This window comes from Jaculus jaculus, chromosome 1 (assembly GCF_020740685.1).
Source record: "Jaculus jaculus isolate mJacJac1 chromosome 1, mJacJac1.mat.Y.cur, whole genome shotgun sequence".
In the NCBI taxonomy this organism is placed as follows: domain Eukaryota; kingdom Metazoa; phylum Chordata; class Mammalia; order Rodentia; family Dipodidae; genus Jaculus; species Jaculus jaculus.
The window spans coordinates 57,650,682-57,670,157 of record NC_059102.1 but is presented as its reverse complement, the minus strand read 5'-3'; the positions used below and the strand labels follow the sequence as shown (position 1 = coordinate 57,670,157).

The 19,476-nt window shown below is 46.1% G+C and overlaps 1 pseudogene; it reads left to right on the top strand.

Moving 5' to 3' along the window:
* The first annotated feature begins 6,084 nt into the window (after nt 1–6,084).
* On the top strand, nt 6,085–6,984 carry LOC101615410 (annotated as a pseudogene).
* The last annotated feature ends 12,492 nt before the right edge of the window (nt 6,985–19,476 follow it).

The window sequence follows — 19,476 nt, the reverse complement described above, 5'->3', positions numbered from 1 at the left end:
ACTGAGACCCTACCTTGAAAAAACAAAAAAAAACAACAACAACAAAAAGTTACTGAGGGCTGGGGAGATGGCTTAGCAGTTAAGGACTTGCCTGCAAAGCCAAAGGACCTTGGTACCATTCCCCAGGACCCACATAAGCCAGATGCCCAAGTAAGCGCAAGCGTCTGGAGTTACTTTGCAGTGGCTGGAGGCCCTGGTGTGCCCATTCATTCCCTCTCCCTCCCACCCCTCTCTCTCTCTCTCTATCTATCTATCTATCTATCTCTATCTCTTTCTCTATCTTAAATAAATAAATAAAATATATTTTCAAAAGAAATGTTACTGAGCTGGGCATGGTGGTCCACAACCACAGCACTCAGAAGGCTTGAGGTAGGAGAATCACTGTGAGTTCAAGGCCAGCCTGAGACAAGAACCTACCATGAAAAGCCAAAACACAAAAGCAAAAAAAAAAAAAAACTGGAGAGATGGCTTAGCAGTTAAGGCATTCATCTGCAAAGCCAAAGGATCCCTGTTCGATTCTCTAGGACTCACATAAGATAGATGAACAATGGGGCATGTGTATGTGGAGTTCATTTGCAGTGGCTGGAGACCCGGATGTGCCCATTCTCTCTTTCTCTCCTTCTTTCTCTCAAATAAATAAATATTTTTTAAAACTGTTAAAATAGTTATTTAAGGAGAAACATGAACAAGATAGCTTTATATAGGCAGTCAGAAAACAACAAGCCCAATGAGAACAAAAGGAGGCCACTTGGTCAGCCCTGGTAGCACTAGACCCGAGTCTGACTAATCTCCTCCAAGATGGCTGCAAGCAACACTCCCAGACAGGAACTTGCTGCTTCTTCCTCGCCCAGCACACCTGGCCCATTCTGAATCAGCCCTTTGAGTCAGGCTATAAACCTATCAGCTCACACCTTGCACACCTGAGTCTGATAACAAGGCTCACCCTAGTTGGATGTCTGATTGGGATAAAGGAACTTAACCACAAATGTAAGCTCTCTCTTCTTCCTGTGGTTTCCTCTGAACCCCAGTGTGTAAATCTCTCTCCCAGGCACCTCTTTCTGCTGGGCATTTTGCTGCTTGCCTGCTACATGTGCCTTGTTTTGGAGTGTGTGGTAGCTGGAATAGATGGCCCCCAGTATATTCAGTGTTTTATTAGTTTGTAGTTTGCATCTGCAGCCTCCTGGCTAGAGGCAGTGTCACTGGGTGGAACTTAAGGTGTAGTGCTGGGTTTGAGATTTTGATCTAAAGATATGTAAAGTGTGCCTAGCTGGAGTTCCTGAAGTGTGCTGTGTGGCTTTTGGCTTTTGGCTTTTTCTACCTTTGACAGATCCTTGAACTGGGGGCCAACTTCTACCATTATGGAACTTCTCCTGAATCTGTGTCATAAATCCCTTCCTTCCTAACTGTGCCTGGTCTGGAGTTCATCTCAGTGAACCTGAAGCTGTCCACTACAGAGTGCTCTCTCATTTTGTTACATGCAGGATCTTTGTTGGATCTCTCAGTCCTGCACTGTTTTTCAGCCTCTCTGGTCTTTTGGTGTTCATGCTTTTCCTTCCACGTGTGGGTGGTGCACCTCCTCCAGAGCCTTTTTCCCCCTGGAGGTTTCTCTGTGATGGAAACTCTCTTCATCTCCCCTCTACCTTTCTAGCCAGGCAAGGAGGAGAATTCTCCTCTGGCCAGAGTCTTTCAGATCGCCTTCTCCCTGGATCTTAACCCTATAATAAACCTCATAATTCATAATTTACGCTTATCAGAGTCTGTTTTATCAATTCTTTGCTAAAGTCAACTAAGGATCCAAAAGTTAAGGTTCAGAAGCCCTCACTGAACCCCCAAATCCTGCATCATTATTAATGGATTTATTTGGTATTCAGCAACAGTCATTCCCTGCCCAAGATCTTCATAATACTGCGCCTATTGTAGATAGCTTCACATTTCTGGGATGAAATACCAGACACAGTTTGTGAGAGAAAGGATATATTTCAAGGCTACAGATCAAGGTTACAGGCAGAAGAAGCTGGATCCCATTAAGAAATCCAAGCAAAGAAAGAAAAAACCACCAGCAGCCAACAAACAACAAAAAGCAGCAAGTAGGGACCCCACCAGAGCTCAGACACCCCTACATAACTTTGGGATAGAATTCAGCTCTTCCCCAAGCACACCTTTAGGCTGGACTCTAGGATCTAACCCCAGTGATACCTCCTCCAGCTAGGCAGCTGGAGACCCAAGTTACAAGTTTAATAAAAGACAGGCATTTGGACTGGAGAGATGGCTTAACAGTTAAGTGCTTGCCTGTGAAGCCTAAGGACCCCAGTTCAAGGCTTGATTCCCCAGGACCCATGTTAGCCAGATGCACAAGGGGTTGCATGCATCTGGAGTTCGTTTGCAGTGGCTGGAAGCCCTGGCACACCCATTCTCCCTCTCCTCTCTCTCTCTGTCTCTCTCTGTCTCTCTCTCTCTCTCTCTCTCAAATAAATAAATAAAAATGAACAAAAAAATTTGTCTAAAAACACAGGCATTTGTGGGGGCCATACATTCAACCACTACATTCTACCTCTGGCCCCCATAGACTGATAACCATATCACATTGTAAATTGCTTTTGTCCAACTTCAAAGGTCCCATAAGCTTTACCAACTCTATGACTGACTCTTAACTGAGTCCTGTAAAATCAAAACAAGTTACATACTTCCAAAGTATAATGTCACAGAGTAAACATTTCCATTGCTATAAGGCATAACAAGGAGACACTGGACCAATGCAAAATCAGTAATCATTAGGCTTGCATTAAACATCTGTAGTTCAAGTCTGACATATCTGACCAGTGACAACACTTTCTGGATTTCTAATTTCCATTCTTCCAGCTGGCCTGAGTAGTTGGGTAAACTGTCCATCGTGAGCCAACACACTCCATGGTAGCCTCTGAATAGTCCTGGTATATCCAAAACATCTTCAGGTCTCCACTGCAAACCACAGTCCATCTTATAATGGCTTCACTGGTCTCCAATGAGGAACATCATGCCAAGCTCCATATGGCACATTTCAGCAGACAGAGAGAGAGGATAAAAATGAATGGAAATGGGCATGTGAGGGCCTCTTGCCACTGCAAACAAATTATATATATATATATATATATATATATATATATATATATATATATATATATATATATATGTATATCTCCCAGCTTTTTTTCCTCTACTTTAATGTGAGTATTGGGGGATCACACTTAGATTGTCTGGTTTTGCATGCAAGCACCTTTAACCACTGAACAACCTCTCTAGCCCCAGAATATTTTTAAGAACTACCCAGTAGCTCTTGTGTGCAACCAGAATGAAAAAAAAATGGTTTGTTTGTTTGTTTGTTTGTTTAAATTGAGCTGCTAGATGGAATATAAGCATTTGCACATTTGAAATTTCTTTCAACTACAGTCACCTAAGTCTTAGTATGGTTACTCCAATTCACTTTCTGGCAAGGGACCAAGAGCCCAAGGCAAATTGTGTTAGCTAAAGTCATGAAGTCATGGCCAGAAGTAAAAAGACTACATCAAGTTGTGTCACTTAGACATGGTTGTTACTTTTTACCTCAATATGTTGGGGCTGAAGAAAATAGACATCTCTAGGTGACATAATCTCAGAGGGCTGCTGTCATATATTTGACCTATTGTGACCAAAGATTTTACACAGTGTGTGACTATGGCCAAAGGATAAGTTGAAGCGAACCCAGGTGCTGTGTGGTGACTGGCTCTGCTTCTTGAATTCCATGCTGGCGCTGAAGCAGAAAAGAGCTTCCTATGTCTACCTTCTCCACCCCTGCCTGCATTCACCTTATGGATTCTCTGCAAAGCTCAGTATTGGGACTACAGTCTTACCCCTCAGCCATTCTTCATAACAATTCCTCTAGACTGCCACAGCCTAGGACCACTTCACGGAGGACAAGGTCACTGCTGTGTAAGATACCATCTCCAAGTCAGAGGCCAGCATACTTGGCTGCAGCCAGGCTTCCCTCTAGCCCTCTGGGCTTATTTCCGGGTTAACAATGAAACCGCACCCCACGGCCCCATCTGTCAGCATGAGCAGATTGTCCTCCTCCTCTTGGTTCCCATGGCCAGAATCCTTGACTAATCCTCTACCCACGGAGCAGGGTTGATTTCCCAAGCTGTTATTCCAGCTGCTCACGCTAACATCTGCTCTTGATTTCCGTGCTGAACACCTTCAATATTCCCAGAGCTGCTTGGTCATGCCACACCCTATTAAGCTACTTGATCCCTGCTTCTCTAACCACATCTGCACCTATGCACACCCCCCTACTTCTAGGTCCATGATTGATCCATCCACCTGCACTCTGGACCCCAGGCTCTTGGGATCTGATGCCATCAATTACTTCTTCAAAGTCCGGTATTTTTAGTTCCTCCATCCCTGGCGTGCTTTCATTTAGTCAACATAGTTAAATGTTTAAGTCTCTCCCATCAGTAGCAAGCACACACACACACACACACACACACACACACACACACACACAAGGATTGGCCTGGAGAAATGGCTTAGAGGTTAAGGTGCTTACCTGCAAAGCCTAAGGACCCAGGTTCGATTCCCTAGAACCCACATGGCGGTGCATGAGTTGGAGTTCATTTGCAGTGGCACACCCATTTTCTTTCTCTCTCTTTCATAAATAATTAAATATTATTATTATTATTATTATTTTTTTTTTTTTTTTTGGTTTTTCAAGGTAGGGTCTCACTCTAGTCCAGGCTGACCTGGAACTCAGAGATGGGAGCGAGGCAGCAGCCATGACATCTGAAGTTTACTGTGGAGCAACCTTCAGGTGGAGTGATATCTAAGCCTTCAGGCAACACCAGAAGTCATGAGAAATATGGAACAAATCCACCACCACCACCACCACCCCCCCACACACACACACACACAGACAAAAGAGGACACAGTCCCGCCAGCATCTTGAATGGGGCTTCTGGCTTCCAGAACTGTGAGACAACTGGTTTCTGTTGTTTTAAGCCACCCTGCTTCTGGTACTTGGTTTTAGCATACATATGATACCAGAGTTTTCCCCCTGGTTCTGTCCCCAGTGACAATAGGGACAGAAGCACAACTCCACTCTGATCCTCCCACAGCAACCCCAAGAGTTCTCTTTGTCCTTTGGCCTCCATTCAGGACAGACTAGAATGTCTGACCTCACCACAGAAAAGAATTCCTGGATGAGCCAGCATGCAGCAGAGTTGAATTTTACTAACGATATTCCTATCATAGATCCTAAGTACAGGCATTAATAGAGAAATACTCAGGAAATAAAAATGAGACATACCCTTGTACACAGGTATGTGCTTCTCAGGAAAAAGCTATGTGTCAGTATCTTTATGATGGGCATATATAGGATTTTGGTGGCTTTTAAGTTACATCACTAAAGATTGCGAAGAAACTATCCCCTCTACACCCTTCCCCACTTTTCTTTTCAACATAGTCCAAAAAGTGTAATTGGTAACAAGGTTAAACATTAAGGGATGAAGGGCTGGGGAGGTGACTCAGTGGATAAAATGCTTGCTGTGCAAGTTTGAGTAACCTGAGTTTGGATCCCCAGAACCCACACAACGCCAGAAGCTGCAGCACTATTATCTGGAATCCCAGAGCACTTAAGACAAGAAGAGAGGCGGACTTGTCCAGGAGCCCACGGACCAGCTAGCCCGACATTCGCAGTAGCAAATAATAGAGTCCCGACTTCAAACAAGGTGGAAGGTGGAGACCCTCACTTGAAGTGGGCCTCTGACCTCTCTATATGTGTGGTATAGCCTGGGCATGCCCACCGTCACACGCACAAACATGAACTCACACACACACACACACACACACACACACCCCAAAGTTTTAAGGTGGATTTATGAGGGCTATAATTTATTCCAAGACAGAAGAGTGCTAGGAGCTCCAGGTTATAGGACATTTTAGCCCTAAGAAAACATGATTTATTTACTCTGACAACGTGTCTTTAAGAAAATATATGGCCTTTCCACGCGACCCACGCAGGGGTCCATAAGGCGGTGTTCCTGATTCCCAATGTAACTTTAAGGGGAAGCTATCACAATGTCCCGAGCCCTAGACATCCCGCAAACGAAGGAGGAGGGTGTCCTCAAAGTCCTTGCAGCTGGAACCCACTTAGGTGGCACCGGCCTTGATTTCCAGATGGAGCAGTCCATCCACAAGAGGAAGAGGGATGAGGGATGGCCTCTCCAGCATCAATCTGAAGAGGGCCTGGGAAAGGCTTCTGCTGGCAGCTCGCCCCATCTCCTCCAGGAACCCAGGCCAGCGCCCCGCGCCACGGGAGCCACTCCCATCGCTGGCCCCTTCACCCCTGGGACCTTCACGGACCAGATCCGGACAGCCTTCTGGAAACTTCGTCTTCTGGTGGTGACTGACCCCCGGGCTGACCACCAGCCTCTCACGGAGGTGTCCTACATCAACCTGCCTACCACTGCTCTGTGTAACCCCGACCTTCCTCTGCGCTGTGCGGACATTGCCATCCCACGTGACAAGGGAACTCCCTCAGTGGGTCTCACGTGCTGGTTGCTGTCCTGGGAGGTCCTGCGCATGCGTGGCACCAACCCAGTGAGCACCCCTGGGAGGTCATGCTGGATCTGTACTTCTGCAGAGACCCCCAGGAGATCGAGGAGGAGGAGCAGGCCACCGCTGAGAAGGCCGTGACCATGGAGGAGTTCCAGGGAGAATGGACCGCGCCGCTCCCGAGTTCACTGCTGCCCAGCCCGAGGTGGCAGACTAGTGGAGGGTGCTCAGGTGCCTTCTGTGCCTATCCAGCAGTTCCTGATGGAAGACTGGAGTGCCCAGCCGGCCTCTGAGGACTGGTCTGCAGATCCCGCCACTCAGACCACAGAGTGGGTGGAGAATCCCCAGAATGGGGTCTTATGCTGTTCTGTAGACTCGGGAAAGAGGGAAATAAACAGTTTCTTTAAAAGTTTAGATAGATGATTGATAGATAGATAGATAGATAGATAGATAGATAGATAGATAGATAGATAGATACATACATACATACATACATACATACATACATACATACATACATACATACATAGATGGATGATAGATAAAGAAATATAGATAGATATATAGAATAGATAGATATAGATAAAAAGAATGAAAGAAAGGAAGGATGGATGGATGGATGGATGGATGGATGGATGGATGGATGGATGGATACAGGGGCCATCTGGGCTTTATCAGTGATATCCAATGGTTCCTGTTTTTATCAGCAACAGAGCAAGCCAGACCCTCAGGACAATAGAGCATTTTCCTCTTGCATGCTTGCCTTCCCATGGCTCCATAATTTTCCCTGTCTTTTTCCCTAACCTGCCTCAGTTGTGAGACTCTCCTACATATAAAGCTGCTATACCTAAATCCAGCATTTTATTTGAGCTTCTATAGCATGTGATGTAGGCAGCTGGCCGCGAGTTCTTTTGCTCTACCCGGAGAGAGCTCATGAGTGGGCCAGGGGAAGTTCTTCAAGTGCTGGTCTCTGGTGGCTTTCATTTCCCTCTGCACTGGGCAGTGGTGGGCAGTGGTCTTAGGCAGGCACAAGCAGCAACGAGGGGTACCCTGCAGTGTTACGGTCCTCGTGCAGGCCTGCCGAATGGGACCCTTGGCAGCAGCCAGCGTTACAGCTCTAAGCTTGGGGTCTGAAACCCTTGACCCTGAAGATCTGCCAGCTCTTTGGGGTCTCTTCTGTTGGTAGGACTTGCAGATTCTCCTCTGGATCATCTCGGCCTTTCACCCCTGTCCAGCCTCTGCTCCCCATCCTGTCTTGGCATCCCTCTCCTTCTGCCCCCCTTCTTCCTGCCCTGGCCCCCCTTGCACGGCTCAGCTGCCACTTCTGCAGCTGACAGCAGCTGGCTGGCCTTGCTGCTTTCACACTGGGCCTGATGGCTGACAACATAGCTGCTGCTGTCACCCTGCTGCCTCTGCCATGGCCACCGCTCTCCATTGCTTCTTTCTTCACGGGACCAGCTCAGCCCACACTCTAAAGAAAGGCAAGGGTGACCACTGCAGAGAAGCCTTTGACTGGGCCTGACATTGCAACACCAGGGGAGAAAACACAGGAGAGTGTCTCCCAGCCAATTCACTAAGTGAGCCTGCATAGCTTGCAGATATAGCCCAAGAAGGGATATTTGGAGGGCTAATCATTGCCTTGCCTTTTAACATGTATCACAGTCATTGAGAGTTACATTTTGGGATAATCACATCTTCGCCTGTAGCAACTCCTCTTTAGACCTCAAAGAGAAACACCCCCCCACACACACACACACCCTCTTACTCTCCAGCCAATCACAATGCTTGTGATTGCAAACAGTCTGGTACAGACTGTTTCAAACAACCCTGGTCGGTGCTGTGCAATCTTTGCATTCTTGTCTCAAGGCATCTGCAGAGTTGAAGACAGCTGGTTCTGGCATAAGGGTAATCTGGTTGGCTGTTACACTGATAGTCCTTTTGCTCAAGCCAGCTAGGGCAGCACCACAGAGAATCCAAGCAACAGCTGCGAATAATGGAGTCAAACTTCCCCATCCCCCAATATCCTTGCTATTTACAAGAAAGCTAACATCAGGGCTGGAGAAATGGCTTAGCAGTTAAAGCATGTGCCTGCTAAGCCAAAGGACCATGATTCAATTCCCCAGGACCCACATAAGCCAGACTTAGATGCAGAAAGTGGCACATGCATCTGGAGTTCAGTTGCAGCATCTGGAGGCCCTGGTGTGCCCATTCTCTCTCTCTCTCTCTCTCTCTCTCTCTCTCTCTCTCTCTCTCTCTCTCTCACACACACACACACACACACACACACCTGCCTCTCTCTGTCTCTCTCTCTCTCAAATAAATAAACAAGATATTTTTCAAAAAAGAAAGCTAATATCAGAAGGAGTGTTTACAATAGGAATTTAAAGGACTTACCTTTAACACTAAGTGATTTAGGCAGATAGCAACACTGCTTTTGGTCTGCCCCGTGTCCAGACAGAACACCAGTGATTGTTTTGCTCTGGTTGACGCTCCTCTCCCACAGCCTTTTCAGCCTCCTTCACTTCTCCCTAGTCTCCCGTCTTGCAGCTCCCCACTAAATCACATGTTCCTGGGCTCCCGCTGCCTCTTCTCACTGCTGTCACACTGTGCTGTGATCTCACCCCACCAGCAGCTCCCGACTAGCTACATAATGAACTCTGCAAACCTCCCAACCTAATCCTCTCTCCCAGGGCCACTTCTGAATTTCCTACTGCCTGTTGGGCAGTTCCACCTAGAACTTGGACGTAGCTTCAAATCCACATGGCTGACATGGAAGGTGTTTTCTAGAGGCCTGCTTCCCATAAACATCACAGTGCTTTGGAGAATCTGATTACTATGTGGGTTGACAATGGAGGCCAATGGAAAAGGAAGGCTGCGCCTGCCCGTGCCCAGCCAGAGCTTTACAGCTGAAGAAGGAGACCCATGGGGCAGTGGGCTTGGACATGAATGTGAATCTGCAAGGTCGCATCCTTGGCAACTTCAGACATGGTGGCAGCTGCTTTGCTTCTGTTTTCCAATCTCTGCACAAGTTTCTTTTGTAGACAACCTGAGTGCAGAAGTAGACCTAGACAGAAATTCTGCAGAACTGGTTCCAGCTTAGCTATGTTGAGATGACAGAAAGTCCGCATGGAGAGAAGGCCGTGGAGTAACAGAACAACACAAAACAAAACGCAGATGAAGGACATATAGGGAGTTCTCTTCTAAATGCTACAGCGCTTTGCAGGAAAGTGGGACTGGGGGGAACAAGGGCGCTGCCTCAGGTCTCCTGAAATGTGAAGGGGGCTGGGAAAGGTGGAATTTGGACAGAAATGACATAGTGTGGGCACTGGAGGCTGGCAGAGAGGGCACCATGGTTATGCTGGGACAGCGGGAGGACTGGCTTGACCAGAGAGCAGGGCTAGAGATAGAGCTACCAAGGCTCTACTACGAGACACTTGTTGCCATGGAAATTTCTGGAAAGCAGGGTGTGGTGGTTTGATACAGGTGTTCCCCATAAACTTAGGTGTTCTGAATGCTAAGTTCCCAGCTGATGAAGATTTGGGAATTGAATCCTTCTGGAGGCAGTATATTGTTGGGAGTGGGCTTATGCATATTATAGCCAGTGTCCCCTTGCCAATGTTTTATGCACACTCCTGGAGCTGTTGTCCACCTTATGTGAGCCAGGGTGTGATGTCCACCCTATGCTCATGCCACTGTTTTCCCCTGCCATCATGAAGCTTCCCCTTGAGTCTGTAAGCCAACATAAACCCTTTTTTCCCACAAGCTGCTCTTCGTTGGGTCATTTCTGCCAGCCACGAGAACCTGACTGCATCACAAGGTAAAAGAGAAGTTTAAGATGATGATACAATGCTTAAGGCTACTAATGAAGTGTATTCTGTACAGCAGACGCTCGCCACCCATGGGAACAGGGGATTCCACATGAACGCCACACCAGAAGACATTTTCACAACAGGCCTAGCTAGCATTTCTGGAACTCAAAATTCCTAAGCAGGAGCATTGGCGTAAAAGGAGCAAGGCAAGGGAATCAATCTCCTCTCTTGTTGACAATGTTGGGCAGGGATATAAAGGACAGACATGGGCATCAGCAAGTGATAAGAATATGCCAAGATAATCTATTTCCTCTTTCATCATTTTCCCTCTCTCTAAAATTCTTCCTGTCATAGTCCATTGACCCCAAGTATTCTATCTTGTAGAAGCTTTATTCTCTCTATGTATCACAAATATGCATTGTGTGAAACAGTCATAGTTGAAAAGATCTGCTCTCAGGTAACAGATCACAGGTCTCTGTTGAGTATGTACCATATGACAGCTTCTCACCCAACACTGAGATACACGGAGAACCAAGACAAAACCTCCAGTTAAGAGATCTGTAGACCAGAGTGGATGCGAACTCTATAGTTCTCCCCCACACCCATGCTCTTCACCCACTTACTGAGTTCCTGTTCCCCTAGCCCTGGAAAACCAAGCAAGACACACACCTTCTCTACTCTGCATTACTCAGTCATTGTCATGAAATAGAGTAAAAAAAAAATCTTTGTGTGTAGACTAATGGTGTGGCAGTTTGAATGGTTGTTCCTCAATAGATTCAGGAGTTGTATTAAAGCTTCCTGGAGTTCTAGCTACCTGGCTGGAGGAACAGTCACTGGGGGTGGATCCGGAATTCCAGTCTAAAGGTATGCAGAGCACTTGGGCTCTGCCTGGGGTTCCTGGGGTGGGCTTGCTTATAGTGCTGCTGGTATGTCTCTCTCTGCACGGGCCTGTGAAAGGAGGCCAGCTTCTTCCCCCATTGGGGAACCTCCTCTGGATCTGTAAGCCTAAAGTAAATTCCATTCCTCCTATAAACTGTGTCTGGTATAGAGGTTTATTTCAGCAATGTCAAGCTGACTGCGACAGCTTTACCAGGAATCGGGGCTACAGTGAGGTGGGGATATGAGAGGAACCTATCATGTGGATTGTAGCATTTAGCTTTGTAAGATGAAAATTTTCTCTACTCTGTTGTTGAAAAGCAATGTAAGTGTACCTAACACTACTGACCTGGATGCCTTGCCTAGAAATGCTTAAGATAATAATATTTTAAAATATTTTTTAAATTATTTATTTATTTATTTGAGAGCGACAGACACAGAGAGAAAGACAGATAGAGGGAGAGAGAATGGGCGAGCCAGGGCTTTCAGCCACTGCAAACAAACTCCGGACGCGTGCACCCCCTTGTGCATCTGGCTAACGTGGGTCCTGGGGAACCAAGCCTCGAACCGGGGTCCTTAGGCTTCACAGGCAAGCGCTTAACTGCTAAGCCATCTCTCCAGCCCTAAAATATTTTTATTTACATATGTGCAAGGGGAAGAGGAGCAATCGGCATACAGTGCCTCTTGCCACTGCAAATGAACTCCACATACATGTGCCACTTTATGCATCTGACTTTAAGTGGGTACTGAGGAATTGAACCTGGGTTGTGGCTTTGCAGGCAAGCACCTTAACTGCTGAGCCATCTCTCCAGCCCCAGGATAGTAAATTTTAAATCATGTGCTTTTTTTACTACAAAAAGGTTCTTTAGCTATTTCATATCAGACAATGCAATAGCAATTTGGTAAACTTAAAATGTCATCCCTAAGTGATATCATATCCTTTCATGTCAGGTCAGAATTTATACTTCTCCCCTGGGGCCTGGGACCTGAGTCTACCACTGCGGAGGGAGGGCACGGAGACTTCTCTCTCTGCTGCCCAATTCTCTCTGTCTTGCTAAGGGGGTTCTGATACCTTCCATACTTAGGGTTAGGAGAGGAGACACCTGTAGGTGATGATCACTTTTCCTGTTTTCATGGATTATTATGGAATTAGCTCTGAGCACCCTTGAGCCCCAGGGTGATAGATCACCCTAAATGTACAAAGACAGCATTGGGTTTTTACTGTACCGGGTTTTTTCTGGTGCTAAGGTTGGAACCCAGGATCTCACATATGCTAGGTAAATGCTGACCAGTAACACACCAGCTCTCCTGTCCTGGCTTTAATGCAGCTCTAGCATTTGTGCCTCTGAATCAGTCACATGATAAATTCCCTCTCTCTCTCTCCCTCCCTCTCTCTCTCTCTCTCTCTCTCTTACTTCTCTGAGTTATTTAAAACTACTTCCTACTTCTTGAATATCCAGGAAAATCTCACCTATATTTCTCACCTGAGTGGGAAAATGAATTGTATTTCATCTGATCACTTGTCATTCCCTCCACAGCCTTATGGCCTCTGGGAACCATTCTCTAGGTTCCCACTTCTAGCTCCCTTCTGCTGAGGTCTCCTTGCTCCTCCAGATGGCTTGCTTGGGTCTTAAGTGACACTTCATGGTGGTCTTACTAAGGGATACTTAAGAGACCATAAGAAATATTTAACTTCCTCACAAAAGCCCAGTGTCACAGATAAACCAGGTAGCTATGCCTCACAACTTAAGATGGGTGCTCACAAGTCCTCTCTCCTTTCCCTGCGAAGTCCCCCTCAATCTTCATGACTGTTCAAGCATCTCTTCTCCCAGGAAGTCCCCTCCTTCCCTGTTCTCAAAATGCCATGGGATGGTCCAGCACAGCATTGAGCACAGCATCTCACAGCTGTCTGCCTCTGGGTCTGTGTTCGGGGCAGGTCTTCAAGCCCAGCTGTGAGGGCTGCACCTGTCTTGTTCATTACTGTGTCCCTAGAACACTGGAATTGATCCATGGATATTTTCTGGGAAATGAAAGGGAAATAAATCTATAATCAAGTGAAAATTAAGATGGGCACAAAGAAAACAGGTGACTCTGGGAAATTTTCTGTACCTAGTTATTCTACATATGCTATTTTACAACTCTGAGTGGTTATCTATTATTCTAAGATTCAGTGGACGGCAAGGCCACATGTCTGTGTGGGCAGAGAGCTCCCCCAAAGGTCTTGTTGGTTCTGGGAAGAGGTGATAATGTCCCTCACATCAGAGGAAGCTAGTAACAAGCACAACAAGGCCTGTCCACCAGCACAGTGTGACAGTAAGTAAAGGTTGTCCACTATGGGAAGACTGACTAGTACACAGCAGAGAAGAACGGCAGGCCCACATCGAGCTATTACCATGACTAATTCTGCCAGCCACTGCAGCAAGTACTGTGTGTCTTAGTTCAGGTAATCCCCACGGTGACACTGTAAGGTGAAGACCATACTTATCGTCATTATAGAGTTAGGGAAAGTGAGGCTTTGAGAGGTGATGCTCCAAGTTCCTAGGAACTAGAGGGCGGAAGAACCAGATCACAGAGCACACAGATCTTACAGACTTGACTCCTGGCCAAGGTCCATCCTTGGAAACTGGATCAGTCTGCAAGGAGTTCTCAGAGGCTGCGTGTAATTTTACAAACAAATACCATTTCCTTACAGGAGACATTTAGTTTTAATAAAGGTTTATAATCTGTTCCAGGATTAAAGCTTCAAAGCTATTGAATATCAAATATTTTACACATATCAAAGTTTATTTGTATATATTATGTAATAATGATATAGCATTAAGTGCTAAATGTAGTGAATCAGAAAATATAAGAAAAATCCAACAGCATTATATAAGATACCAGCTGTCTACCAACTATGTATAAAATGGTTACGAAATGTGACCTATTAATTAAAGTACAATTTTATCACATACAAATCCAGCCTTTCCTAATGTCTTCATTTGTTCTAGGTGGATAATGTTTCTTTTGAAATTTAAAGAAAAAGTTGCATTAAAGATCTGAGAAACAACTTCTACAAGACTGACTTTTCCACAAAATTGTAGCTACATTGCATTGTATCCAGGTGAATATTTTTTAAACAATAATGTTGGTCATTTGAACAAGATTATCATCCAACTAAATTTAAGTGATATATACCACTCATTTATAAGTCCATTAGGATTGTGGATACAACAGATTTCAGTTAATTGGTCTGTGCATTTTGAACAATGTATCAGGATACTTTTGTAATACTCAAATGAATATGATTTTGTTCCTGCCTTCCCAGAGAGTCTGTGGGCACAGAAGGCTGTGCAAAAACCTGCAGAATTAGACACGTGGAATCACAGAAATCAATAGTGAAAGTTGAAAATGGGAATTTGTTTTATTTTGCACATTCATTAGCAAGAAGTCAAAATAGTTACTTTCCTTCAGTTTTTCTTAAACTTATTTTTGCATCCAAGTGAATTTTTCAACCCAATCTAATTTATTTTTCCTATCCTGATTCTCTTCAATTTAGAATCATCCTACAATGACTTTTCTCTTCATAAGCACAGAACTTGTGCTATTACTGGCCCACTCTGTAAAGTAAGACATCTTAGCATTTACATAATAAAATACAAAACAATATCAAAATAAAATACCTTTGAATCCTCAAACACAACTTAAAGATATAAAGGACCCTATTCTCACCAAAACAAAACTAAACTTAGTGTTTTTGATGATGTATTTGATAAATAATTTTATATTATTATAAAGACAATTGGAATGACTAGTTTTAAAGCACACATTTTTAGGAAAAATTTAACATACACTTTTCAAGATCCATGCTTGCTTATATTCATGAAGAGATAGCCCTAACTGCATATATTTTGCCATGAAAATATTACCTTTGAAAAGAACATCTAGAATGTTTAATTCTTCAAAACAGTCTAGTTTCTTCAACAAAAATGGAAGGGTAGAAAGAAAAAGAGGATTGGGGAAACCTAAAAGAAAGGCAAGAGACCAGATTAATCAATGTTACCATGTGAACCTTTATGCATTCAAACAACCTTTAAAAGAACAGCTGTGAAAAGGCAATGGTGACAAACACCTTTAATCCCAGCACTCTGGAAGCTGAGGCAAGAGGATGGATGCATGTGAGTTAGAAGCCACCCTGAGGCTACATAGTGAATTCCAGGTCAGCCTGGGCTAGAGCATGACCTTACCTTGAAAAACAAAAACAAAATGAAAGAAATTGACATTAGTTGAAGTATAGCACGTAACACTAATGGTCATCCTAGCTTCATAAACTGTGGGTCATGAATGCTGCTGGGTTTTTTTGTTGTTGTTGTTTTTCAAGGTAGTTTTTCACTCTAGCCCAGGCTGACCTGGAATTCACTATATAGTCTCAAGGTGGCCTAGAACTCACAGCAATCCTCCTACCTCTGCTTCCTAGGTGCTGGGATTAAATACATGTGTCACCACAACCTGCTATGAATGCTGCTTTAAATGGTCACAGTTATACAAAATCAAAGTATCTGTTATGTTTCACCAAATCTCATTGTTCTCTTTGCCTGGATTTGGGAATAGAAAGCACTTTACTGTCTAAGTCAAAACTGTACCAAAATGTTCTTACTGATTTCAACAAACACATTCCTGTACTTGTATGGACGTAATAAGAAAATTGAGTTTGGGGCTGGAGGGATGGCTCAGTGATTAAGGTGCTTGCCTCCAAAGCCAAAGAACCCATGGTCCATTCCCCAGGACCCATGTAAGCCAGATGCACAAGGTGGCACATACATGTGGAATTTGTTTGCAGCAGCTGGTGGCCCTGGCACGCCCATTCTCTCTCTCTTTCCCTCTATTTTTCTCTCTCTCAAATAAATAAAAAATAAAAATAAAATATTTAAAAAAGAAAATGGAGTTTGTATGGAGGTGGTCCTTGCTGAGAAACAGGATCAAGGCTGAGCTGAATCTCATGGTGTACTCTGGGGTCCTGGGTCCTCTCCTACCTGGAGCTTTTTCTTTGGAGGGAAGCAAACTTTGGTGTGACTGTCACCTGCACACGATCTTTGCGGCTATGGTGGGCTTTGTGGAACCAAGGAAATATTAATGCCTATGTACACAACTTCAGTGCTCATGAGGAAAAAAAAAAAACAGCTACTCTTTTTGTAGAAATTACAAGGCAACATTAGGAAATAGAGTGAGATTACTATTGAGATTGTAATCAATCATGTGTTGATGCGAAAAGAAGTTTCTGAACGCTGAGGGAAGAGCGCTGAGGGACCTATGCTTCCAGTACAGTCCCAGAAGATGCCATTTGCTTGATCTCCTGATTTCCTGGTATGGTTCTAGATGGTCTAGTGTCTGTCACAAAAGCGCTGGGGCGTCGGATTTAGGCAGCCCAGAGATGAAAGCGATTCCGGAATCCTGAGTTTACAGCCAGTGAGTGTATAAACAGGTACAGCTCATTCTGGATCTGCCAGGTAAGGACTGATTCGGTCGCACCAGGTGCCATCCCCACGACGTCTCCTTCCTTTTCCGCAGCTGGCCCAGCCTCTGCTCCCGCTCCAGTAGACCTGGACCTGAAGTACTGAGAACTAACCCTTCCCATCCTTCCGTCCTCCATATCCTCACCTCTAGTTCCTTGACCCCAGGTCCAAGCTGCCCTGGGCACCTTCAAGCAGCCAAAGGGATCCTGTGTCCCCTCACTCAAGACACCTGAAGGACACAGGGATGAGGCGGCTCTGTGACTGGGGGTGTGTAACAGGGGTCTCTGGATTCTTAGGGACCACCAGCGGAAAGGGCCAACATCACAGAAGGACTCAGGGGATTCACCTTGATACCTTCTCCTCTTCTGCTGTAGAGTTCTGCAGGGGTCAGACATGACCTGCTGGGCTCAGGGTCTTGGCTTTGCCACCGCTGAGGTTTGGTGCTTTCCTAGAAGGACAGAACGCAGGATTGGGGACTTGATCATGGGGCGTCCTGGTACCTGGGGTCTCCAGCAGAGAAAGACATCAGGACATTTAGGAGCCCAGTGTGTTGGGGGGGGGGGGGGAAACCGAGGCTGGGAGGAAGAACGTGGGGCTCTGGCCCGAGTTGGTGATTCAGTAACCAGGCCAGAGCCTGGTCCAGCTGCCCCTGAGGAAATACAGACGACGTTCTTGCTTGTTCTGGGTGTAAAGTTTCGTTTTCTATAGCATCTTCTTCTCTGAATGCTGAGGTGGAGGGAAAGTCTAAGGAGGAGTCCTGTGCGGGGCAGCGACACTAATCATGGCCAGCATTAATTACTGGAGGCACAGGCGCGGGACAGTCCTCCACGGCGCCCGCCTGGGCATCCCCCCCTTGCGCTCCGCTGGGGTGCATCCAGCCCCTGAGTCCTCCTCCAAAGGCTCAGGGACCCAGAGACCCGTGGGCCTTCCACGTGGTTCTGAAGGGCATACTGCGCAGAAACAAGAACGGAACCGCAGCCTCCGGGCGGGTCACCAGGCGGAGCACGGCGCGCTCCAGAGTCGCGGAGACCGGGGGCCGCCCGGAGGTGGCCCTAAGTGCGCAGCGTCCCGCCCGGGCGCAGGAGCCGCAGAGGGGCGCGGTCCACTCTGCCCGCGAGCGGGCGCCCCGGCTGTTCCCTTTCTCCCGGCTCCAGCGGTCCCCGTCGAGGCCGAGTGGAAAGCATAGCGCCTCGTTCCATCCAAGAACGACTTTTTTCTCCTTCCCTCCTCCCTTCCGGTCTTCTCTCGTTCTCTTCTGCCACCAAATCGATGGCTTTCTTAGAACGCTCGATATTGTTTCATTAGGGGAATTTAAAACATTGGGGCCGCCTGGGCGGGGTCGTTGGCTCCTGGGACTGTATTGCAAGCCAGGGTTCAGACCTCCGGAGAGGTGGGGAGGAAATTCGGGGTGCGTCGAGCAAGCCCAGGCGGGGTCCCTTTTTCGCCCAGTTGCAGGTGGACATTTGTTACCTGAATCCCGGAGCTGAGGAAAAGTCTGGGGATAACTTCCAGCAAAGCGCTAGGAGGAGTTGAGCTCCAGGATGGGCGGGACCCAGTGATGGAATCAGCCTCTACTGGTCTTGTCGGTGTCCGAACTCTGGCCCTCAGCCGCCAGCCTGCCCCGTCTGTCAAAGGGCCAAGGTGCAACGGGGTAGCTGCAAGCTAGCCTGCTCGCCGCCGCCTAAAGCTATGTTGGGAACTTTCCAGAAAGTCCCACAAAACTCCCAGGAGGCATGACGTGAGGTGGTAGATTGAGCTAGCCTAGAAGGTCCAAGCAATAGACTGCGAATGAGAAGCTGGAGTTAACCAAGTCAGCCAGTTAAACTGCTTTAAAAAATGTTTCTGTGTTTTTCTTCCCTTTCTCCTTCCTTCTTTCCTCCCAAAGTGAACGCTCCACCGCTAAGGGTGGGCAGTGGGGGAGGGAAAAGGGCTTTCCTCAAGACCTGGGGAATAAGATTCTTGGACAAAACGAACCCCGTCTCTAAAAGCAGGTTCCCCTAATCCCTCCTACCCAGGCACCAGAGCAACTAATTTTATAAGCAAAAAAAGCAACTAATTTTATAAGGAAAAAGGCTCCAAAACACTGGTCATTTAATATACACAGCCTTTTAATTTCCCTAATCAGTGTCCGCTATATTGCAAGTTGAGATCAAATCATTCCCCACCTGACTTGACAAACCTCTTTAGGAACCTGGGCAGTGCGTCCAGCAACGCGGGGCTGGCACGCCGCTACTGTAATCCTAGCACGGCGGAGGTCGGCCCGAGCTAAGTGCGGAGACTCTCTTTCCAAAAAGGACGGTGGGGTGGGGGGAGAGCGGAAAATATATTTACCGTTCCTTAACTCTTTCCTTCTAAAAGTTTCATAAGTATTAAACCTATTTTAGAAGGTAAAACTTGTTTAAATCTCAAAATATTACAAATTTTTAGGATCCACGTTGAAAATGTGTTATTCTTGCTCTCTATAATGACTGTTAATCATGGTGGTGATGGTGGGGGGAACCCAAAGTAATTGTGAGGAAAGAATAAGAAATTTCACTCAGAAAGCGAATAAGGAGACATACTGGGAAGTAACGGATGTGACGTCCCGATTTTATATTTATATATCTAGGCTTACTTTTGGTAGTTTTTTCATGGAGCATGGCACCGTCACCCACACACAGGTACGAGAATTAAATGTTCCGAAAGTCAGTTCTACGTATATTACATATCGATTTCGGGAAGGCAGAAAGCGTCAGCAC